The sequence below is a fragment of the Leptonychotes weddellii genome, chromosome 9 (assembly GCF_054177405.1).
Source record: "Leptonychotes weddellii isolate Sample4059 chromosome 9, ASM5417740v2, whole genome shotgun sequence".
In the NCBI taxonomy this organism is placed as follows: Eukaryota; Metazoa; Chordata; class Mammalia; order Carnivora; family Phocidae; genus Leptonychotes; species Leptonychotes weddellii.
In genome coordinates, this window is record NC_138377.1 from 71,493,227 (window position 1) to 71,509,819 (window position 16,593).

The window sequence follows — 16,593 nt, forward strand, 5'->3', positions numbered from 1 at the left end:
AGCAACCCTCAGTTTGTTTCCTGCGATTAAGAATTCCTCATATCAGTGAGGTCATATGATACATGTCTTTCTCTGTTTGACTTATTTCGCTCAGCATAATACCCTCCAGTTCCATCCACGTCATTGCAAATGGCAAGATCTCATTCCTTTTGATGGCTGCATAATATTCTATTGTATAAATATACCACATCTGCTTTATCCATTCATCTGTCGATGGACATCTTGGCTCTTTCCACAGTTTGGCTATTGTGGACATACGCATTGATTTTACTATCAGCAACAACAGACAGGTAACCCATGTGTGTGTGTGTGTGTGTGTGTGTGTGTGTGTGTGTGTGTGTGTGAGAGAGAGAATTACGTAATCCGTTAAACACACATAGCACATGAATACTCAGTAAATGGGAGCAATTATTAGTGTAATTATTATTTAATTATAAGACCATTTTGATTATAAGACTATATTCCTCTGCGCCCTCTCCTTGAGAGAATGCCCCTGGGGCAGACATCACTTGCTGCCAGCCCCATAGCCATCCTCTTCTTCCATCTAGCCTAATAGCAGTCTGATTTTTGTCTGGGGCAGCAATTTATCAGGATTGATCTAAGGCAAAGCCCTCCTACACCATTCTCTTCTCCTCTGCAACTTTTCAGTTTCCCAAGATTCCTTGCAGCTAAGAGTTACCACTTGTGACAAATCTGGCCAATGAGATATCAGGGCATGTCTGCTTGGGGGAATCTTTTCCTCCTGGATGAAAAGAGACTTGAGAGAGAGAAAAGAGAAGGACTTTTGATCTTTCTCTTTCCAGGTATTAAGGCTTGATATCAGAAGCTGCTATAGGCATCTTGTGACCATGAGATGACAAGCACAAGAAGGAATGCCAGTGTGTTGAGGAAGACCCATGAGGTAAAAAGCCGGAAAGGTCCTGGATCCCTGATGCACTTTTAATCCTCTGAACAAAGTCCTACCCCCAGTATCCTTGCTAAGTAACTAGTAAATGCCCTTACAGTTCAGGCCTTCCTCAATAGGTTACTCTGTCATTTACAGCTGATAACAAATTTTCATGATCTTTAAGAAACTGTGTCCCTGGGGCGCCTGAGTGGCTCAGTCATTAAGCGTCTGCCTTTGGCTCAGGTCATGATCCCAGGGTTCTGGGATCAAGCCCCACATCGGGCTCCCTGCTCTGTAGGAAGCCTGCTTCTCCCTCTCCCACTCCCCCTGCTTGTGTTCCCTCTCTCGCTGTGTCTCTCTCTGTCAAATAAATAAATAAAATCTTTTTAAAAAAGAAAAGAAACAGTGTCCCTGCATTAATATCTTCCATCTAGAGTTGCCCTGCCCAATCCAGCAAGCACTAGACACAGGCAGCTATGACTGAGCAAAGGAAATGGACATAGTTCAAACTGGGATGTTGTGTAAGTGTAATATATAAGCCTGGCTTCAAAGACTTAGTACAAAATGGGGGGTGGGGGGAGAAAGATAAAATACTTTGTTAATAATTGTTATTAATGAAATAATACTTTGGGTATTTAGATTAAATAAAATGCACTATTAAAATTAATTTTACCTGTTTGTTTTTTTTAATGCAGCTACTACAAGTTTAAAAATATGTATGTGGCTTATGTTATATTTCTATTGGATAGCACTGTCTAGAATATAAAGGCAGAGCCACAGGGTATTTAGTTCTACTGGGAAGGTAGAAGAGGAAAGAACAGATATTAGGACATGGTAGTGGCGGCTCACTCCATGAGATGGCACCGGTGAAGCTTCTTCATATTTTCTACATTTCTAGATTGACTTTTATTTCTATGCATTTGGAAAACAAAATCAGAACTTGTACTTCATAATGTACGTAGCTGATTTATCTCACTTTGGTTCTATCACTTTACCAACATTTACAATATTTCTCCTCTCAGTAGTTGGAGGGACATATGCCCACCCCTTTGTAAATTCTCCATTGTGCTGCTACATTAAGCTCACGGGTCAAAATTACACCAAGTGAAAAAGTGGAGCATCTTCCCATCCTCACCTCCCTAAGTCTCTTCCTCCTTGGTCTCCTGATGTTCTCTGCGTTCCTGATGATTCCTGTGATGTTCTACCCTAGGCCTGACCCCACATCAAGTTCCAAGTTTATGTCATCAGAATTTTATCTCTTCACTGCAGCTGATTTCACTTAAGTATACAAAAGCGATAACCAAACTGAGGGTGCAAAAATTCCCCTCAGGCATGTTTGCATTCTGCATTTTTAAAACAGTTCTCCGGTTAACCCAAATGATTTGCTCATTGTTCATGTCATAGCTAAGGCAAATCCACACAAGAGAGTGGAAATGGCTTGGCATAGCAGGTCATTTCCACCAGCTGAAACAAGATCAGGTAAGATTTTACCCCCTGGGACTACGCACGATTCTGTTCCTGCTAATGAAAATGAGTGCCCACACTTAATTTCCCCGTCTTAGACCATGCAGCCTACTATAACAAAAATACCATAGAATGGTGGCTTAAAAACAACACAAATTTATTTCTTGCAATTTTGGAGGCTGGGAAACCCCAGAACAAGGCACAAGCAGACTCAGTATCTGGGGAGAACCTGCTTCCTCGTTCATAAATGGCTATCTTCTTGCTGTGTCCTCACATGGAAAAAGGGCAAGGGAATTCTCTGGGGACTCTTTTATAAGGGTTCTAATCCCACTCATGAGGGCTTTGCCCTCATAACCTAATCTCCTCCCAAAAACTCCTTCTCCAAATATTATCACATTGGGGCTTAGGTTTCAACATATGAAATTCAGGGGATATGAACATTTAGTGCCCACCCAAGCCACAGCTTTGTGTGACAAAGGGTAAGTGCTGGTCCTTTTCATACCATTTGGATCCATCTCTAACTTTGACTAGTACACACAAAAAAAGAGTTGATTAAATGTTTATAAAATTTGGGAGGAAATAAGAAATCAGCTGAAAACTAGGTTCCAGGTTTGAATCCAAAAAACATAAAATTTAATAGCTTTCTAAGAAGGACAAGGAGGCAGCAAATGGGAGGGAAATTTTTCCAAAGGACTAGAGAGATACAGATAGTGTTCAGTTTAAGATCCCCTGCTGTTCCTATCAACAACATGAAATCCAGTTGACAATTTCAGCAGCATATACAATTCAGCTAATCAGAAAAATATGCAAGCAGTTGAGCAGCTGTCTTCTAGATACACTTTAATATGTGGATCTGGAAATCATCCCAAATTCTGGGGCAAAACCAAATCTATCAAAAAACCATTAGGATTATCTTACTACACGTCAACAAGGCAATACTATTTTCAAAAAGTAACATCCTTTGGATCCAAAAAGAGGTCTCTTGAGTTTCCTTTTAAGAGAAAAGCCACTGGACCTGGAATCTTAATTCAGTTCTGTCTCACTAACTCCATTGGTCTGGAACAAATCACTTCACCTTTCCAAAAGACCAGATGCAGTCCAAGGTTTCCTCTAACCCTAACATTTGGTGATTTGATTTTACTGATTAGTTTTCTAACTTGTGCTAATAGCTATTAAGTTTAATTTGGGGAATAATAAAGAAAAGATGAGTTAACATTTTTATGCCTAACCTAAGATCTATCTATAAGGATCCACACCAAAATGTTTAAAGTTGTCGGTACTGAAGATGAATTTTTTTCCTTCACATGTGTGAAGAGGTCTTTACTGAAGAATGGGATGATAAAAGGGATTTATATCTGTGTAGTGAAGAATTTGGCCTTGCTCAAAGAAAACATCTGACCCATGCCTTTGGCTTCAGAGGTAATCTCTGGACCCTCCAGATAGGAGTGTCTTTGAAGCCTTGGGTCATACTGGACAGCTAACAGTGTGATTTAGGGCTAGGGGTGGCCCCACCCACATACTCTTGGGGGAAGGGGAAGAGACTGGCAAAAGACTAACAATATGACTTAGGGTAGGAGCTTTGGGTTATGCAGGATCAGATAAGCTGGAGACTGAGATCAACCATGTGTTCATACCCATATAAAACAAAAACCAGTAAAAAAAAACTCTGGAAAATGAGGTTCACATGAGCTTCTTTGGTTGGCACTGTTTTATGTATATTGTCACACATCAATGCCAGCGGAGTGATGTGTCTCAACTCCACAGGGAGAGGACAACAGAAGCTTTGTATGTGGTACTTCTGGACTCTGCCATATAAGCTTCCTCCCTTGGTTGATTTTAATCTGTAATAAGCTATAATCACGATTATAATAACTTTCAGTGAGTTCTGAATCCTTCTCATGAATTATCAAACCTGAAGATAGTTTTGGGGATCCTCCAAACTTGCAGTTGATATCAGATGGGAGGAGAGCCCTGGGAACATACCCCCTATTTTGTTGTTGGCCTAAATTCTCTACAATATCATAGCAACGGAAAAAAATTAAAATTTAAGATAGATATTCTTTTTCCTAAAAACCTTTAACCATTTCCCACAAATCAGCCAATAGCCTCCCAACATGGTCAGTCTTTATTCTTCCCCTTTCTCTTCTATCACTCTCCCATGTCTCGTCTCTACTGTTTTCCCCCAAAGAAATTCTTTATTTTTTACAAAAGTCACCTTTCTTCTTTCTCTTGACTTTGATTCTTATATATCCATTTCACTGGCATTTCGCTTTCCTATTTTTTTTAATAATTTTTTTAAGGATTTTTATTTATTTATTGAGAGAGAGAGAACGATAGAGAGAGAGCATGAGAGGGAGGAGTGTCAGAGGGAGAAGCAGGCTCCCTGCCAAGCAGGGAGCCCAATGCGGGACTCGATCCCAGGACTCCAGGATCATGACCTGAGCCGAAGGTAGTCACTCAACCAACTGAGCCACCCAGGCGCCCTGGCATTTCACTTTCCTATTAAGAGTTATTCTTCTAATTGTTTATGTGTATATTCAAAATTTTCTATCATGAATACATATATATTTAATATATTTTAAGATTTATTTATTTATTTTGGAGAGAGTGAGTGTGCAAACAGGGGAGGAGCAGAGGGAGAGAGAGAGAGAGAGAATCTTAAGCAGACTTCATACTGAGTATATACCCTGACATGGGGCTCGATCCCACGACCCCAAGATCACAACTCAAGCCAAAACCAAGGGTTGACATTTAACCAAATCAGCCACCCAGGCATCCCTATATATATATACATATATATATATTTTTTTTTTAATAAAAAAGTAACCTCTCTAAAACACATCTTCCAGTCTTGACACAGATTCACATACAAAAATAAAACTGTCCAGCTAGAACAATTAATTGAAAGCAATGTATATTTGTCAGCTTTTTCCAATTGTTGACATCCACAATATAACTTACATCCCCCAAATTTTCTCTTCTCTTTCAAAAATTTTTTTAAACTGTGCTTGAGAAGACCTTTGCAGTCTTGCTACCTCTTCCTCTTTTCTCTGTATCTGTTGTCTTCTATTCATTATTCTCTGCACTTTTCTAAGTAAATCTTGCTATCCTATCTACTTTTCCGAACTCTTCTCCTCACAAAAATACCACCAATATGTCTAAGTGAGAACCAAACCATCTATACATACACAGCATACTGACTGTATTAATATAACTTTAATACATTTATCAATATAACTTTATTATTCCAGGAAACTTGCCCCCCAAAATAAAAGTTACAAATAAGGTTACTCTTCACTCCAGTAACTTTCTGAAAAACTGATTAATTCTTCAATAGAAAGTATTAAATTATAGTATATACCCTATGATTCTTGAACTCCCTCTTCAAAAGCCTTACCTTATTAATATCCACAATCCTAGACTATGATCTCATGATCCTTATCCACTCTTAACCAAGCCCCTGAGTTGAAAGACCCATCTTCATCTAGGTAGGTCTTCAAAATCTCAATAAATATCCTGACTTTGCCCTCCCTCTTCTGAGGCTCTATTAAGACTATCAAGGCTATGTTCTCCCTTACCATGGTAAGAAAAAACTCAGCTTTGTGCCATCAAGGGTAGTTTTGGTGACATTTTAGGGAGCCAGTATTTGACATAAGTCCCAGGAATAAAGATAAAGTAGCAAGCCATAATTTTCCTTGGTGACTGAGTGTTTATATGGTGTGCTTTTGGCGGAGGGAACAGTAAGAAAATGTGTTGCAGGGTGGTAGGGAAGAGAAAGAAATATACAGACATATGCTACTTTAAAATTTATAACAGACTTCCACACCAATATCTCATTTGACCATCAGGTAATTCTATGTGGTAGACAGGACCTTATTTTAAAGATAGAGACACTATTAGGGTCCTTATTCTAAAGAAAGAGATAGTAGGCTTATAGAGGTTAAGTGACTTATGATTTGGGACACATAAGATGAAATAGAGGAAAACTCTAAAGCAAGGGTCAGCAAACTGCATCCTGTAGACCAAATCTGGCCCCTGGCCTGTTTATACAAGTAAAATTATGTTGGAACACAGCCACATCCATTTCTTTGCATAACTGTCAATGGCTACTTTAGTGCTACAACAGCACTGCTGAGTAGTTGACAGAGACCATATGACCTGCAAAGCCTACCGCATTTATAGGTTCACTAACCCCCACTCTAAAGCAAGGCACCACAAAAATTAACTCCCAAATAAATGAGATAAAATGATTGAACACCAAGGCCTTGAAGATGTTAATTAGAAAGTTCTTCATCAGGCAAAGGAATATTTGATAATATAAAGTGACAAAGTGCCATGTTCCAAGGTTTCTAAATAATAGTAAAGAGTCCTTCTGGGTAGTTCTCAGCCCACATACAGATTGCACTGATATTATGCGTTGAAATTGTATTGGTAAAGAAGGATCACTCAGCCAGCACTGCAGGCATCTATGCAGCAGCAAAGAGGAACATAAATAGTTACAGGAACAAAAATACTGTCGATGAAATTTGAACTTTAAAGATTTGGAACATCAGAAAATATTACGAGAACTCTCAATAATCACTGAATAAGCAATAACTGAGAAAGGGAGCCAGTCTGACATGAACAGGCATGAATTCTCAGGAAGAACATCCATAGCTTAATGGGTAGCAGTCAGCGTTCCTGGAACTCACAGAATGAGTTATGTCTGCTTTCTTACTTTTCCTCTGCAGCCTGAACTTCAGCCTCTGCACGGATCTCCCTGCTTCCAGGCTTGCTTCCCTATAGTCCACTCTCCAGACAAATGGTCCTTTTACAACAGTACTTATTATCATGTTACAGCTTTGCTTAAAACTCTCCAACTCTTCCCATTTTACCAGAGGAAGATTTTCCTTGAAGCTAATTAAGCTGATTCAGGGCCCTCACTTGCACCTAGCCCTTCTGAGGCCCTGGTAATATATTCGCAAGTTTTTGTTTTTGTTTAGTTTGTAAAATGAGATATTTTAACCACAACTGTCTATTTCGAATTTCCCCTCTGTCACAATTCTCTTTGAGTCAAGTGGTGCTAGAATAGACAAATACATAGGAATCTAGTTAAGGAGAGGTTGAGTTAGAGAAGTATTTTATTTATTTATTTAATTTATTTTAGAGGGGGAGAGAGAGACAGACAGCATGTGCAAGCAAGGGGAGGGGCAGGGGGAGAGGGAGAGAAGCAGCAGACTCCCTGCTGAGCAGGGAGCCCAGACACGGGGCTCAATCTCACAACCCTGAGATCATGACCTGAGCTGAAATCAAGAGCCAGATACTTAACAGACTGAGCCACCCAGGCACCCCTAAAGAAGCATTTAGTTTGAGTCAGTGGGATATATTATTGTGGTTCATAACTTATTTCAGTGTATAGTGTTTCCTGGTATAGAAGTGGCTTCCAAGAATACTACTATCTGTGCCAGCATATACCATGACATTGACATTAAAGTTTAGGGCTAGGGTCTTCATCACACCAGAAATACATGCCTAATGGAAGAGAAAAAGGGTTTGAAATGTATGGAGCCAGAAGCTAGTCTGTGGAAAATTCTTACAAATCTTGTAGTTCATGTAAGAAAAAATTAGAAAAGCTCTCCCAAATATGACAACAATTCTAAAAATGTACACAGCATTACCAATAATGAGTTGTGAAATCAAAGGGAATTTTTCCACATCATGAATAAAAAATAAATAAATTTTGACCAAACTAAAGGAAAGGGGTATTTTCTTTCTATTCTTCCTATAGAACACGATATTACAAAATAATGTGTTAAGTGGCAAAGAGATTTTAGCCAGAAATGATGAGGTAATTATTAACTCAGTGATGAGTAACTCAAAGCGGTGGCTAGAACCTGGGGCTTATATAGTATCTTAACAAAAAATAATAAATTTGTAGAGAAGTGACAAGACAAAGGAAAAAGGATTTTGGCAGTTAGGGACAGCAAACTGTAGGAAGGTAAACTTATGGGGGAAAGAGAAGTGTTGTCTTGATGTTAGTTAGGTAGATTTCTCTCTATCTTTGGGCTGATAGAAGTCTCTGGTGATTAAGGGTTTTACCCTTCCTGGTATGATTTCCCTTTCCTGGTTATGAGAGCTGGGAAGGCAAAGAGTTTTTTTTGCCTCTGCTGTTCCTCACTGTTTTCAGCTCAAAATAATCCCATGCCAAAGTAACATATTTAGAGGCAGCATATTCTGATCCCCTACATTGGTATTTGTCACTGCTTTAAAACTGATCACATCTTGTGACTTTTATTTCCATTCCAAATCAATATTTAGGTTTGTACCTAATGTTGTATTCCTTTATGTATGGAAGGCTCATAGGGCTTTAAAATTTCAAACCCCACAAATCTTGGATATACCCTTAAATCCCAGAGTTAAATACAATGAATACCCTTATAATTGGCCAGGCAAGTCTTGCATGACAGATCCTGCTACTCTCTGACTCATCTTCAACATTTCCATCCTCTTGCTCCATTCAAGCCACTATAGCCACTTGTTATTCCTGGATCACACTCAACACATTCCTGCCACAGGACTTTTGCACTGGCTATTTGTGCTGTCTAAAATGCTCTTTCCCTAATTATCACCATGACTTTTTCTCTTCCTTTCTTCAGGGCTCTGCCAAAATATTGCCTTCACAGAGCAGACCTCCCTGATGACCCTTATAAAATAGCACTGCCCTCCAGCTCCCACCACTTTTTATCATCTTTCTTTGCCTTATTTTCTTAACAAATCACCACTTAGTGCTTTAAATAGCTATTTGTTGATTACCAATTTCCCCAAGTAGAATGTAAGCTTCAACACTCTTGTTCACTGTAGTATCTCCTGGCCTAGAGTAATTTCTGACTCATACTTGGTTCTTTTTTTTTTTTTTTTTTAATTTTATTTATTTGACAGAGGGACACACTGTGAGAGAGGAAACACACGGGGGGGGAGGGGGGGTTGGCGGGGAGGGGAGGAGTGGGAGAGGGAGAACCAGGCTTCCCACTGAGCAGGGAGCCCGATGCGGGGCTTGATCCCAGGACCCTGGGATCATGATCTGAGCCGGAGGCAGACGCTTAACAACTGAGCCACCCAGGCTTGGCTCTTTAAAATTATTTGATGAGTGAATGAATAAATGAACAAAAGAATGAAAGAGCGACTCCCTGAATTTAAAGGGATTAGTAGGAAATGCAAGACCAGATTATGGCCATACCTTATTTTGTTTGCAATTTGCTACATATATTCCATAGTTTGATAAAAGACATCTGATTCATTGGAGAAAAGAATTTTAGCTCTTTTCAAGCAGACCTTACACCTGCATAAAAAGAGACCAAAGTAAAGGACCTGTTCAAGCATTACTAAGGACAAATAATTAAAACTATGTAGACACAGGGCTCTTTCTGAGAAGGTAAACCAGGTGAGCTGTATTTTTACCAACTAGCACCTGATTGAGGCCCATTCCTACTGGTTGATACCATTCCTTTCACAATATCCTAATCTTGTAGTATAAACTGCCTTTTCAAAATGGCCTTAAAACTATGATGTTCTATCTTCTTCTTTTTGTCCAAATAGATCTCACAGCCTGGAAATTTTCTCTAAAGAACAGGTTATCTACCTCAAACACATCTACTACACAGTGGTGGGAAAAGACTAATAGTTAATACTAGCATAAACCTTATGCTGTTGGAAAGGAATAGTGGAAAATGCCTGTCCTCTCAATGGAGAAATTTCCCTGGGCAGTCAATCTGACAGTTCCTAGTTCTGTTTGTGAAAATTTCTCTATTTTTGCTTCCATAGCCTCTGGTTCTCCCTTCTAGTGATATTCTTTAATCATTATTTTCAATGCCTATACCTGAGATGGGCATTCAAGAGAAAGTTCTCTAAATTTTGGCAGTCCCTGCATGTTACTACAAATTCAGACACATAGGGATTGCCTTCGAGTCTCAACAATTATATGCAGTTGATGATGATGTTTGCATTAACTTTAACAATAAAATTCCTTTCAAAAACTTGATAGATTCAGTCTATTTGCTTCTGGTCAATTCCTTGCATTAGAAACCACAGCTAAAGATTTTGTCTAGACATAGTCTTTGAGGCTAAGAATTTTTATCTTCCTGCTGCTAGATCCTGTACTATTCCAAATCCTTTGGCATTTCACACACATAATCAGGTCTCTGTGGTAAGAAGCTCCAGTTTTATCAGTCTTAAGGGTGCCACTTTCTCGCCTCCACTTGTTTTAACTTGGGGTACCAACGACAGCTAAGACAGCTTTTCCAACCCTGCAATAGTATAAACTACAGAACTCTGTTCATTTAGATTGGAGGTCACAGTGAGTACCTTTCTTAGCAAAACTCTTCCTTTCTGCTAAGAGATTAGCTATCTAACTTAAGTTTGCCTCTCCAAATAGGCTTCTTTATTAACAGCCACTAAAAAAAGCCAATACACATAAACATCCTGAATTTTTCCTTCCATTTCCCATGCCACTACAACCTCTGTCAACATGTGGTCTGCATTCTAAGATATATCAGGCAACTGGTTACTTAAATGTTTTGCCACGTCAAGTTTCCAGCTTAAGATAGCTGGGTCCTCAATGCCCACTCCAACCTACCTCTTAAAGGGTGTTACTTGCAGCGTTCCACTTTCTTTCTTTTTTTTTTTTTTTAAAGATTTTATTTATTTATTTGACAGAGAGAGACATAGCGAGAGAGGGAACACAAGCAGGGGGAGGGGGAGAGGGAGAAGCAGGCTTCCCGCGGAGCAGGGAGCCCGATGTGGGGCTCGATCCCAGGACCCTGGGACCACGACCTGAGCCGAAGGCAGACGCTTAACGACTGAGCCACCCAGGCGCCCTGAGCGTTCCACTTTCATGACCCAAATTCTATATTAGTTATATATGATTTTGATTGAAAATCATAAAAACATAAAAGTTAACTACAGCTTAAACAAATAAAAAATATTTTTCTCACATAATAAATCTAGATGTAAGTAGTAGCATTGCTTCAAAGGCATCAAGGCCCTGAATCAGCATCTCTGTGATCCTTTTGCCCTGACTGCAGCGTATCATCACACCACATTCAACGGCAGGCAGCCAATAGCAATGTCAGGCAGAGCATTTCTCCTCAGCTTCTGCCTCTTCTTTCAGGAAGTAAAATCCTTCCCAAAGCCCTCCAACAGTCTTCTACTTAAATTACATTGGCCAGAATTAGATCATAAGCCTGCTTACCCGTAGACCCTTGGCTGGGCCTACCTTCAGTGAAATCAAAGGATCTCTCAGGAAAAAAGGGGGGGGTCCTTTTAGCAAAGAAGGAGGGCAAGTAATGATTTGTGTAGTCAACCAACAGTGTCTGTCACAGTACTGGTCCCAACAAAGTTGGCAAGAGCCTCAACTGGAAATTTTAAAAATTAAAAATAAATTCAATCTCCTCCAAGCTTTTCTCATGCCATTCGCAAATTGCATAGTGCAACTATAGGCTGCACCTAAACTCCTAAAACAAGCTATATTAGTTTTCTACTGCTGCATAACAAATTACCACAAATTTATCAGATTAAAACAATACCCCTTTATTATCTCACAATTGTGTAGGTCAGAAGTCCAAGTTGTCTTGATTGTTTTTTTTTAATTAATTTTTTTTTTAAGATTTTTTTAATTTTATTTATTTGACAGAGACATAGCGAGAGAGGGAACACAAGCGGGGGTAGTGGGAGAGGGAGAAGCAGGCTTCCCGCGGAGCAGGGAGCCCGATGTGGGGCTTGGTCCCAGGACCCTGGGATCATGACCTGAGCTGAAGGCAGATGCTTAACGACTGAGCCACCCAGACACCCCTTGATTGTTTTTTTTAAAATAGATTTTTTTTTTTAAGATTTTATTTATTATTTATATGAGAGAGAGACAGAGATAGAGAGAGAGCACATGAGCAGGGAGAGGGAGAAGCAGTCTCCCCTCTGAGCAGGGAGCCCAACGCAGTACTCAATCCCAGGACCCTGGGATCATGACCTGAGCCGAAGATAGCCGCTTAACCGACTGAGCCATCCAGGCACCCCTTGATTGGTTTTTCTGCATAAGGTCTCGCAAGGCTGAAATCAAGGTCGGGTTCTGGGGAAGAATCCAATTATAGGTTCATTTATGTTGTTAGTAGAATTCAGTGCTTTACGGTTGTAGGACTGAGGTCTCTGTTTCCTTGCTAGCTGTCAGCTGAGGGTCGCTCTCAGCAACTAAAGATTGATCTCTGGTTCTTGCATGTGACCTCTTGCATCTTCAAAGTCAACAATGACATGTCAAATCCTTCTTTTGCTTCCAATTTTGACTTTCTTTTCTGCTACCAGCTGGAGAAAACTCTTATTAAATGGTAATAGGCTATACAGGGCCCACACTGATAATCTCCCTATTTTATAGTCTACTGATTAATAACCTTAATTACATCTGCAAAATCTCTTTCACCATGTAAAGTAATATAATCACCAGGGTAACTCCAGAGGTCAAAGGTCAAAGGAGCCATACTGAAATTCTGTGACACAAGCTGTCACAGCTGAAATTCTGAAAACAAATTATTTATGACTGCTCCCATTTACTAGAAATAAATAATTTTATTACCAATTTTTAATTAAGTGTGTGTCCAAAAAAGATGTCTGTTCTTAAAAATTACAAAAGAAAGCTGAATAAAGAATAAATGTTTCTGCAAAGCAGGAAATGTTTTAACATCACAGAAGTTAGGGAATAAAAGATTAAACATATGTTAAAAAGAACTTGGTAAGTGTTTCCAAGTAAGTTGAATGTTTTCTCAAAATAATAACATTATCCAATTATGAGAATCACAAAACTGTGAAATGAAAGATAATCGCAATACATTTAAATGTTGTTTTAACACATTTGTATAAGTCCCCTAGTTTGAAGAGAAAGAGATGTTTATGAACAAAAAAATCAGATGTCTCCTTGATCCCAATTAAATAAGCATATACAAGTATTTAAAGATTATCAATCTGACAATGCCAGCACAGACTAGTCCCATTTTATATTGTACTGTGATCAGTATACAAATACATGTGCTAAATGAGTATTTGTGGATCACTGATCAAATAAATTTGTGCATAGGCGAAGACTGGCCCCCTAAGACAAGCACAGCATGGTGGGCATGTCCCCTGTGTTTCACAGAACTACAGGTTCCAGGGGCCAAAATCACAGAGCTGAGGGGTAGAGGGACAAGGTAGAAAAGGAGATGCCAGGGGAAAATATAGGAAAGTTGCCCTAAATTATCAGAGCCAAGAGCAGCTAAACAAAGCCTGACTATCCATACATCCCCAATAGCCCCTAATATTTTACCCTTCCTGATTTCCTAAGGCAGATGAAAAGGTCACTTTTTCTCCACATTCCTCAGCCTGCATTCTAACCCTTGGGAATCCTCTTTCCCCTTCACAGCTGCTCTTTGAATTTACAAATTTAACAGATTTCACTGTCTGGGCTTTTTCCTCAACTAACACATCCCTAAGAATTGATCAACACGCAAATCGTTTTCCAAATAATCCTCTTAAAAGTTATCACCATCTTCTATCTCGCTCCCCCCAAAATCCACTACACACACATTTTTCCCTCTTCCCATCCAGGCCTAAATGAATGCTTTTATTTATTTTTTTTTTAAGATTTTATTTATTTATTTGACAGAGAGAGACATAGCGAGAGAGGGAACACAAGCAGGGGGAGTAGGAGAGGGAGAAGCAGGCTTCCCCGCGGAGCAGGGAGCCTGATGTGGGGCTCGATCCCAGGACTCTGGGATCACGACCTGAGCCGAAGGCAGATGCTTAATGACTGAGCCACCCAGGCGTCCCTAAATGAATGCTTTTATAGCTGGTTTTGCTCCTATACATATTCCACAATGTGAAGGAAGTTTCTAGACTTACTTTTTACAGTTTGAAAAATTCATAACCAGGAACCTGTTGCCCAAACAGGCTATAAATCCATATCCCTCTTGAATATTTTCTCACTCACAGCCTTCATGTTATCTTGGTATGAAATTCCCAGTAGTGCTCATAATTCTGTTGCCTTGAACCTTCTGGGGGATACTTTACCCACAGATAATATAGCTCATGTATCATTTGTTACATGTAAGGAAGAGGTTAGTGAAACTATATAGAGTGTAAGACAGCAGAATGAAATTAAAGGAAACAAGTGGAGGACAACTGGTATTTGAGGGCTGAGCAAGATATCTGAAAAGTACCAACAACCCAACCAATTAACTGAGGCAAACAGAAATGAGGCACAGGACTGTTAACCAATGAGAAGGATGTACTTCTTTACCGTAGAGGGGGGAAGGGGGCAGTAAAAAAAAAACCATCTCTTCCTTGGGACAAACACACAAACACACAAATTCAATTCAAAATCCATTCAGCTAGGTTCCTTTGATACCTAGCAGTGATCCAGCTGTAGAGTTTGGTGTGGTTTTAATTCCAAGATATATACTTTATGTCATCAAGACTTCCAGGCCCCTTAGAGAGCCCAAGTCCATTCTCAGGAATTCTTTAAATAAATGTTGCCCTCATAGTTATTTCTTGATTTTACTTGCGTTATCTTTTTTTTAACCCCTGTATTAAAGATGACCCAGAAAAATTACAAGGCTCGCATATATTTTAATACTGGGTGAAGAGGGAAGGGAAGTAGATTTTCAAAATCTCTAAATAAAACAGAACTAGGTAATAAATGCTCTTAGACTTAATCTAATTATTTGAACATTTAGTGAGAGGTAGACATGAGTAAAAATGGAGTAAAATGGCAGTTATAGCTTGTCATCCTTTTTTTTAGAACCAAAATCTGTTTTGCAAACCCATTTTTTTTTATTATTATTATTCATTTGAGACAGAGATACAGAGCAAGAGAGAGAGCAGGAGCAGTGGGGAGAGGCAGAGGAAGAGGGAAAAGCAGACTCGCTGCTGAGCAGGGAGCCCGATGTGGGGCTCGATCCCAGGACCTGGAGATCATGACCTGAGCCGAAGGCAGACACCCAACCATCTGAGCCACCCAGATGCCCCTTTGCAAACCCATTTTCACAAGAAAACCCCAAATATAAAAGGGATGAAATTAAAGATTCTCTGGTTGAAATAAGTACAAGGAACCCACAGTCCCATCCAAGGTCTGAAACCAGTTTAAGCCGGTTGTCATATATCTCCATAGAAGCTGGAGTGATTGAATCTTGAAGCACAGTTTGAAAATCATTGAACTGAAGCGCCTGGGTGGCTCAGTTAAGTGGCTCTGACTCTTGATTTCAGCTCAGGTCATGACCTCATGGTCGTGGGATCAAGCCCAGTGTCAGTCTCCACGCTCAGGGTAGAGTCTACTTGAGATTTTCTCCCTCTCTCTCTGCCCCTCCTAGCCCTTGCGCTCAAGGGAGTGATGCCCCTGCTCTTGATATCATTTGCCCAAGTGAAATGGACTCTCTAATATCAACTACAAGGGAAGGGAGTAAGTGACCAGCACCTTAGAAAACCAATCAATACAGTTAGCATAAATTTAAGACAATCTGCAGAGAAAAAAAACTTCAGTGATTTTCTAGGCAAATAAAGATAAATCTGAGAAAGGAAGAAAAAATGTGCAAACATTTCCTGATTGCCTTTCTTTTTTTATACTGTTGAATAATACATGTGTATTTATACATATGTATATATTTGCAAGTCACCTCAAATTCTTTTTGTAAAGAGGTGAGAATTGGAGAATAGGGAAAGAGGAGTTCCCACTCAAGATGGCGGACGTTAAGAGGATCCTGAACTCACGTCCTCCCACAAACATACCAAATGGACAGCTACATATGAAACAACTTTCTCTGGAAAACAAACAAACAAACAAAACAAAGAAAGAAAGAAACTAAAACCTGCCTGAGCAACCCCTATGCTTTGGGCCAGTGAGGATAGGCCCACATCAAAGCAGGCAGGAGGCTGGGACACCTCTTACCATAAGCCCCACCCCTAGTGCCGCTATCCGTAGTGGGGACCGAGCACAAAAGCCAATAGAGAAGGGTTCGAAGGGCACCTGCGTCACCCCTAGGTCTTTAAGACCTGAACCTGAGAGACAAGCCCCGAAAACATGAAGCTTTGAAAACCACCGGGGGGGCTCGCTTCCATGAGACCCACCGGCTCTGAGAAACAGGTCTTGAAGGACTCTCGCCCTTGGACTTACCCGCCTCAGGGTCCAGCATGGAGGCACGCCGGACTTTGCGCGGGAAAGGCTCACTTGCTTTTTGCTTGTCCCGGAGCGTCGG

The 16,593-nt window shown here is 40.0% G+C and overlaps 1 long non-coding RNA gene across 1 annotated transcript in view; it reads right to left on the bottom strand.

Annotated features, from left to right (window-relative positions):
* Positions 1–16,588, bottom strand: part of LOC115941324 (uncharacterized) — a 47,324-nt gene extending 30,736 nt beyond the window's left edge. Inside the window, exon 1 of the long non-coding RNA XR_004076090.2 lies at positions 16,512–16,588. This is a non-coding gene — a long non-coding RNA (uncharacterized LOC115941324). The remainder of the gene's footprint in view (positions 1–16,511) is intronic.
* Between the last annotated feature and the right edge of the window lie 5 nt (positions 16,589–16,593).